The following is an 8239-nucleotide window of genomic DNA, read 5'->3' as shown; positions in this document are numbered from 1 at the left end:
CTGCGTTGCTTCAGAGTACCCCCGACTCCGAAGATCATTCCTGTGTGAGAAAGAACACTCTATGCAAAAAAGCCCTGTGGAGTTAAATCCACTAAAACTCATTCTCTCCTAAGGATACTGAAGTGACAAGCCTTTCCGTTTCGACACATATGACAACACAACAGGCAGGCCTCAAGATAACGAAACTCAAATGCCTAATGAAATGTCATTGATATGCTGTGTGACGTGGTATGCGCTATGTCCAGGAATAGACAGTGGCTATGTCTAAATGTTATGTAAATGACTCTGAGACTTCCCTGGCTGTCATATCCACTACCTAAACAGTTCCACATGGTGGACTGTACTTACCGACCAGAAAACCCTCAAAAGACAAATGGGCATCACTTCCAGCACATAGGGGGAAGTTAGCAAGGACATATCGCTCCCAGTCGCGCTGAATGACAGAATGCATATTATATCCAGTGTATACCAAATGCATTTGTATTCATACAGTGCTAAATCCAAAGGCATGTGGGAGATAACAGAGATAAAAGGCCTTTAAATCTGAGCCACTTAATGACAGTGATGACACTTAATGTTATGGAGGTAGAGGTGGGTCCCAACCAACCAAGGAGAGCAATACAGAGAGAACAGACCCAACCAGCCGAGGGAGAGTAGATACAGAGAGAACAGACCTAACCAGCCGAGGGAGAGCAAATACAGAGAGAACAGAGCAATGACTTCTCAGCATGATCACCCTCTGCACTGCCATGCAGCTTTAAAGAAATATCAATTTAATAATTCACACAATTGCTTTCTTAAATAATTTCCCCTCATCTGTTGTTGTTTAGTCTGTGATGCAGGAAACAGATGGGTAGATGCTGGTGTGGGTGTCTGTGGGTGTCTGTGTGTGTGTGTGTGTGTGTGTGTGTGTGTGTGTGTGTGTGTGTGTGTTTATGTGTGTGCATGTGTTCCTGTTTGTGCATGTCTCTCTCTCTCCATCTCTCTCTCTCTCCCTGTGTGTGTGTGCATGTGTTCCTGTGTGTATGAGTGTGTGTTTGCTGGTGTGCATGTCTGCCAGTGCAAGCCAGTGTGTGCACATGACTGCCTCTATGTGTGTGTGTGTGTGTGTGTGTGTGTGTGTGTGTGTGTACCTGTGCATGTCTGTGTTTCTGTGTGTTTGTGTGTGTGTGTGTGTGTGTGTCTATGTGTGTGTGTGTGTGTGTGTGTGTGTACCTGTGCATGTCTGTGTTTCTGTGTGTGTGTGTGTGTGTGTGTGTGTGTACTTGTACATGTCTGTGCACAACTGTGCACGTCTGTGTGTGTGTGTGTGTGTGTGTGTGTGTGTGTGTGTGTGTGTGTGTGTGTGTGTGTGTGTGTTGAGGGCGAAGGGGGCTTGATAAATAAATAGAGCTGTGTGTATGAAACCCTCACCAGGATAACACCTGCTCTATTCTGATAGCCTTCTGGATCACAAAAGGAGGCTGAAGATCAAAGAAAACGTCCGAGACCGAGGCTGCGCACTGCAAACAAAACATCCGTCTCTCGGGGCGCTGCGCTCACGCTGTTACAGCCATAACTGTCAGAGTGGGATCAGAGTCAGGACATTCTCATGTCAGATTTTAATATCTCTGTTTCAGGGAGCTGCTGGAATAAAAAGGAAAATAAAACACAGTGAGGAACAACACAGACAAGAGCAGGTTGTATGTGTGTGTGTGTGTCTTAGGTTCAGCCCACACATATAACAGTGCAGACCGATGAGAAACCTCTGTGGGCTGTACAATTCTGTGTGTGGGGTGAGGGAGGGGCAGCCATCTTTAGGGGGGGGGGGGGCAGCCCCACTGATAGCCTGAGAGAGAATCACCACAGCGAGGTTTTTTTATTGGGCTGTTTCCTCCTGCACCTAATTTGAGGAGGCCGATATGACATCTGGTCCTGCTCCCATTTTGCAGTTTCTCATTTCCAACCCAGACACTTGCGGTGCTGATTTCAATTAAAACCAGAAAAGGAAGCCTGTGAGTGCTTCTTTATGGTTATGCATTTTGCCAATAATAACCATTGATTGTGTCTGTTTTAGCACAGCCGAGTCTTGCTTAAGAAACATGAGTCGCCAGTTGCAGACGCGTATGGATTCAATATGAACAGCGTGGAATGGAGAATGCCGTAATGGACGGTTTGTCCTTTCTGGGTGAAATGTTTGCAAGGATAAAGGTTTCCTCTAAGTGGTAAATGCTCCACTGAGAGAGAAAAATTGTCACAGAAATGTGTGTTATGGGTCTATTTGACCAACAAGGCTGAATGTGTGTTATGGGTCCATTTGACCAACAAGGCTGAATTATATTTCTCTTCTCATGCAGTGGTCGGCCTTAAGTTCCCTTTTCTGTTTCTGAACTGCAGAGTGGGAGCATCAGAGACAGACAGAAACACACACACACACACACACCTACACACACACACACACACACACACACACACACACACACACACACACACACACACACACACACAACACCACACACATTCAGTATGTCTGCACTTTCCCTATGTGTAGTGATACAGATCACATGCTAGAGGCTGTGCATTCATTCAGTAGTGGCCCCCTCAGGCAGTCTCCTCTCCTCCGGTCTCTTCTCACCTCCCTGGGAGGCTCCGCAGTCGCCACAGGCCTCCTGCACCCATCCCCTGGCGCCATGACAACTAGGGCTGTAAGACAATATCGATACACTTGACCAGTGGTGTAATCCAGGGTATACGCAGATATATGGAGTATACCCACTTATTTTTCAGTCAGCATTGCGTATACCCACTTCTCAAAACAGGGCGTTTATCTTGTGCTGTATGGGCTGCTTAATTTTTTTTTAAGTATACCCACTTCTCCAGGGACCACTACACCACTGCACTTGACTATTGGGACATTATGTTTAATGACTCTGTATCGATACTCAAAAAAACTGTATTGATTTTTAAATAATAGTTTACATGCAAAGTCGTGCAAACCCCCAGCCGCTAGATAGCAGTGTTGTTCTGATTAATTCTGATTGGGCTGTTACTGTACTACGACAGCTTCCCTAAAACTGGATAAAATAAATTGCAATGTATCGCCCTTGATTACAGTCTCGCAATATATTGAATCATATCTCCCAATCGTGCCAATACACAGCCTCAGTGACATCTCCGTTCATATCCCAGCCATATACACATTGAATAGACTCACTCACTCAAGACGGAGTTGCCTGGCTGGCAGCTGAACTCCATAGTGCAGACGTGCGTTTAGTCTCAGAAAGGGCATGTGTAGACCGAGCCAGCCAGGCCTCTGATGCTCTTGGGGTTTGACTGAAATGGTTGCCGGGCCTTTCATTTAAGGTCAACAAGTGTGTGTGTGTGTTTTGTGAGGACGTTTTTTCAATTACCACAAAAAAAAGCATGGCATTGAGGTTGTTAACACCTACGTAGATATAACTAAAAGTTCGGCACTGTGTGGGGTAATGGGCTGCATGGCGCCTCTGCTGTTCTCTGTGAAGGACATAAGCTTCTCACCTCTGCTGTCTCCATCAGGCTGTTCTCTGTGAAGGACATAAGCCTCTCACCTCTGCTGTCTCCATCAGGCTGGATGGATCACTGGATATGCAATTCAAGCCTGAGTCTGGATGGGACTTATAGATTTATACTATGCTTCTGAAATTTCTATGTTGGACTAAATTATTAAGATTACCTTACTGTCAGGTTAAATTGAATTATCCAGCCTAAACTTTCACCATAAATGTGTATATAATATAATATAATAAGGATGTTTAATTGTAAATATGTGATGTTATAGTATTTCTATATACAAGTGTAATTATATGTTGTATTTATACATTACTTGTACACTTGGAATTTTCTTTATTTTGTGTTTCTCGCCTCTCCTGAAACATCGATGATACACTCCTTCTGAGTGAGTGCTTATGGATGGACCGAAAACCCAATACATTCAACTGGTTTATTCACTGAGCGTGTTGAATCGGGTGGAAACAGCCAAAATGAATCAAAACTTTGTAAAATGTTGTTTGTTTTTTTCTTTCATCATCTATCCCAGTGTGGCACAGATACATAGCCTAAGCTGTTACCAATGACTACTATGCCAGCAAGGCCTTAGCAGGAAGCCCCATTTATCTGTAGTGTTTTTATAGCCTCCCTGGGTCCGCTAGCGCGTGTACTGCCTAGGGTGAGTTATTACTCAAAGCACTCTATATAAAGCGCCACAAAGAACTGTGAGAACCGTCACACAACCGCGAGAGCCACAGCATTGCAGCTGACACTCTGTGACCAGTAGCTCCACTTGCCATATTACTGTAATGCTGGTACCAGCAGGTGTGATGTTTTAGTTAGTGCATCGAGAAGATCCTTCTCATAAATGGCTGTAAGCCTACAGATTAGCGCCAGACTTTGAGCTATTTTGATGCACAGGTCACATCCACTTTGTAGTCTTTTGTGTAGGAAAACTGTTTATTTATGAAACGCAATGCATGCTATACATAAATGGACGAGGAAAATGGCGTTGAGTGAGGTGAAACTAGTTAGAGCAGGCTACTCAGTGCCAAATGTTAATTGTGGTGCTCCACTTGTCCAATGAATCCGTGCGGTTCCCGGCAGGTGTGAGTTCAGATACGTAGACGCGTGACAAATGAAACCGATGCCTTGAGCCATCTGCTCACGTGGTGCTTCTGCACAATTCGAGGAAATGCTGTTTGATACACAAGTCCACGACACTCATGTCATTTTCGTGTCGGTGAATGTTTTTCTGATGAATTATGTTCAGCCACAAATGGGTTAATTCAATTCAATTCAATTTCAATTCAACATCAATTCATTCATTTAATTATATAGCACCAGAACAATACAATTATCTCAACCACTTTACAGAGGCCCAGAGCCTGGACCCCCTTTAGTGCAGGCACAATGGCAAACAGGGGCAAGGAATAACACCGGTTAGTCAGGAAGGACCTTAAGCAGGCACAGGAGTCTGTCTTGGTTACTCAGTACTCTTTCCGAACCTAATGCTGCGGTTCATGGCAGGTTTGAGTCAGACAGACTGAGACCGTAAAATCAGCCGATCCCATAAGCCATTGCGAAGTTTTAATATGTGCACATTGAAGAGTCTGCCAATGTGGTGTAACGAACTAGTAATATATTTCAAACACAAGTCATTACTTAGTGATGTCATCCCAGATGAGGTATGAATTTGTGATTTAATAATGTCATACAGTTGGAGGGGCTCCTGTGGACTGCATAAAGGTAAGAATAGCACTTTTGGTGGGCACATGGGCATAGTTTATTCCATCGCCATGACACCTCTACACCCCCCCCCCCCCCCCCCCACACACACACACACACACACACACACAGTGACACAGTGGGCCAGCAATCAGCCCGAACTGAACCAGAAATATCATTAGTATTATGAGTATCAAATGGAGCATGTCACTTTAACCTCTGCTAAATACGTGGCCTGCTTTTAGTGGTGGCACCATTTGTGTAGATTGCTAAGGAGGCAAAATTAGTACTTGCAGCAGTGTACACTACAAGGCTCTCTAATCTCTCATCTCTCTCCCTCCCCTCTCTTCATCTCTCTAATCCTCTCTCCCTCTTATGCTTCCTCTCGTATTCTCTACCTCTATCAATAACGCCCACACAGGTCCCCACAGATCCCATTATGGGTTCCATTCTGTTTTTTGGTGACTTACAGCATGAAAACATCAAGAACTTCAGCCTCTTCCTGCCATGAGACTAGGGTCTTATTTAGCCTGGCCTGTCAATCAGCTGAAGAGAGAAGAGAGAGAGAAGAGAGAAAGAGAGAGAGGGAGAGAGGAGCGAAAGGTGAGATAACGCTGGGATCGCTCGCATCAAGTGATAGCCTGCAGGCTTTGAAGAGCTCCACTAAGGAGGCCCCTACTGCAAGCAGGCAGGGGGCCTCCCAGGGAAGAGTGTGTGTCTGTGTGAGTGTGTGTGTGGTGAGTGATGAGAGAATTTAAAACTCCTTCTAATCAGCTTTGCAATCCGAAGGGAGCCACGGGACATGTGTGCTCACTCATGCCTCTGTCCCTCCCTTGACGACCACATCCAGCCTCTCCACACACACACACACCCTCCACCACACACAACAACACACACACACAATTCACACACACACAACACACACACACACACACACCACTCACAACACACCCTCCTCACACACACACATACACACTTCTCCCACACATACACACTCCCCTCTCGCGCACACACACACACACACACACACACACACGCACACACACCCCAGCGTCCCCTCAGCGATAAGTTCATCTCTGTGTTGTTAATCACAGCGGACTCCTGGGGCCCCAAATGCAGAACAGTGGAGAGCCATGGAGCCCCTACAGATAACGCACTTAACACTTAACCAGTCTGACACAACGACAGCATTCACAGCACGGCCCCTCAGGTGAAGAAGAGGCCGCTAACCGCTAACGAGCAAATGAGTAGAAGAGGGGAAGAGGAAGGGAGGGAGGGATGGAGGTAGATGGAAGGGGAAACTGATTGATGGAGATGATGGCCGCAAGGGATACTTTAGTAGAGGGTACCGTAAGCACATGTAGTAGTCAGTCAGTCTATATAGCCTCATATGGGTGAAATGTAGTGTACAGTCAGTCTGTATAGCCATCTGGTGCCACTTGAAAGGATTCTCTGAAATGGTGGGTGCAATTTTACTCTTATAGCCTGGGAATTACAATAATTATTATTTATTTATATAGTATATTCCCAGTGACTGACCTAGATTACACTCTATAAGATTCACACCAAACCCAGACGAAGTGCACAGCGAGCCACTTACAGAAATTGATATTTTTATCAACAATTTACATGCAAAGCGTTACTAATTTGCTCACGGCATGGGGACTATTTCTGCTACTGTTCAATTACTTGCATCCTGGAAGGTCTCCTTTTTTATTCAGGCAGATTCCCATTTCCATGCATGAAGCACTCTGAGTGGGTCAGAGAGGATGTAACACACCTGTGCTGAGAGGCACTTCGTCAGGCTTCAGGCTTTCAAATCTTTCATTGAGAGACTCCGGGGTAGCCATTACTGTAACTTGAACAAGGGAGAAATAAAAATAAAAGAGGAACCCTATCGAGTAGAAGCAGGTAGGCAGGCAGGCAGGCAGGTAAGTAGGTAGGCAGGTGGACAGGCAGGCAGGCAGACAGGCAGACAGACAGGTAGGCAGGCAGATAGGTAGGTAGGCAGGCGGACATGAGTCACCCCACTCAGACATGACTCTGACATTACTGAAGCGCCTGCCGTGCCAGTGCCAGTGGTGATGTAATGGTGATTTATAAATGTTGCTTTGCCAATGAATTATAGGTGGGGTGGTATAATCTTAGGTGGTATAATCTTGTGTGTGTGTGTGTGTGTGTGTGTGTGTGTGTGTGTGTGTGTGTGTGTGTGTGTGTGTGTGTGTGTGTCTGAGGGCGTAGGAGGCTTGATAAATAAATAGAGCTGTGTGTATGAAACCCTCACCAGGATAACACCTGCTCTATTCTGATAGCCTTCTGGATCACAAAAGGAGGCTGAAGATCAAAGAAAACGTCCGAGACCGAGGCTGCGCACTGCAAACAAAACATCCGTCTCTCGGGGCGCTGCGCTCGCGCTGTTACAGCCATAATTCCTGTCAGAGTGGGATCAGAGTCAGGACATTCTCATGTCAGATTTTAATATCTCTGTTTCAGGGAGCTGCTGGAATAAAAAGGAGAATAAAACACAGTGAGGAACAACACAGACAAGAGCAGGTTGTATGTGTGTGTATGTCTACAGCCATAACTCCTGTCAGACTGGGATCAGAGTCAGGACATTCTTAAGTCAGATTTTAATATCTCTTTTTCTCTGTTTCTCCTCTGTTTCAGGAAGCTGCCCTGAGGAAACAACAGAGACCAGAGCATGTGTATGTGTAAGGAGCTGTGTGTGTCTCAGCTTCAGCCCACACATCAGTACAGACCGATGAGAAACCTGCCTGGGCTGCACAACTGTGTGTGTGTGTGTGTGTGTGTGTGTGTGGGGGGGGGGGGGGGTGAGGGAGGGGCAGCCATCTTTAGAGGGGGGGGGGGGGGCAGCCCCACTGATAGCCTGAGAGAGAATCACCACGGCGAGGTTTTTTTATTGGGCTGTTTCCTCCTGTACCTAATTTGAGGAGGCCGATATGACATCTGGTCCTGCTCCCATTTTGCAGTTTCTCATTTCCAACCC

The sequence above is a fragment of the Clupea harengus genome, unplaced genomic scaffold (assembly GCF_900700415.2).
Source record: "Clupea harengus unplaced genomic scaffold, Ch_v2.0.2, whole genome shotgun sequence".
Taxonomy (NCBI): Eukaryota; Metazoa; Chordata; class Actinopteri; order Clupeiformes; family Clupeidae; genus Clupea; species Clupea harengus.
Note: the sequence above shows the minus strand (reverse complement) of the source record.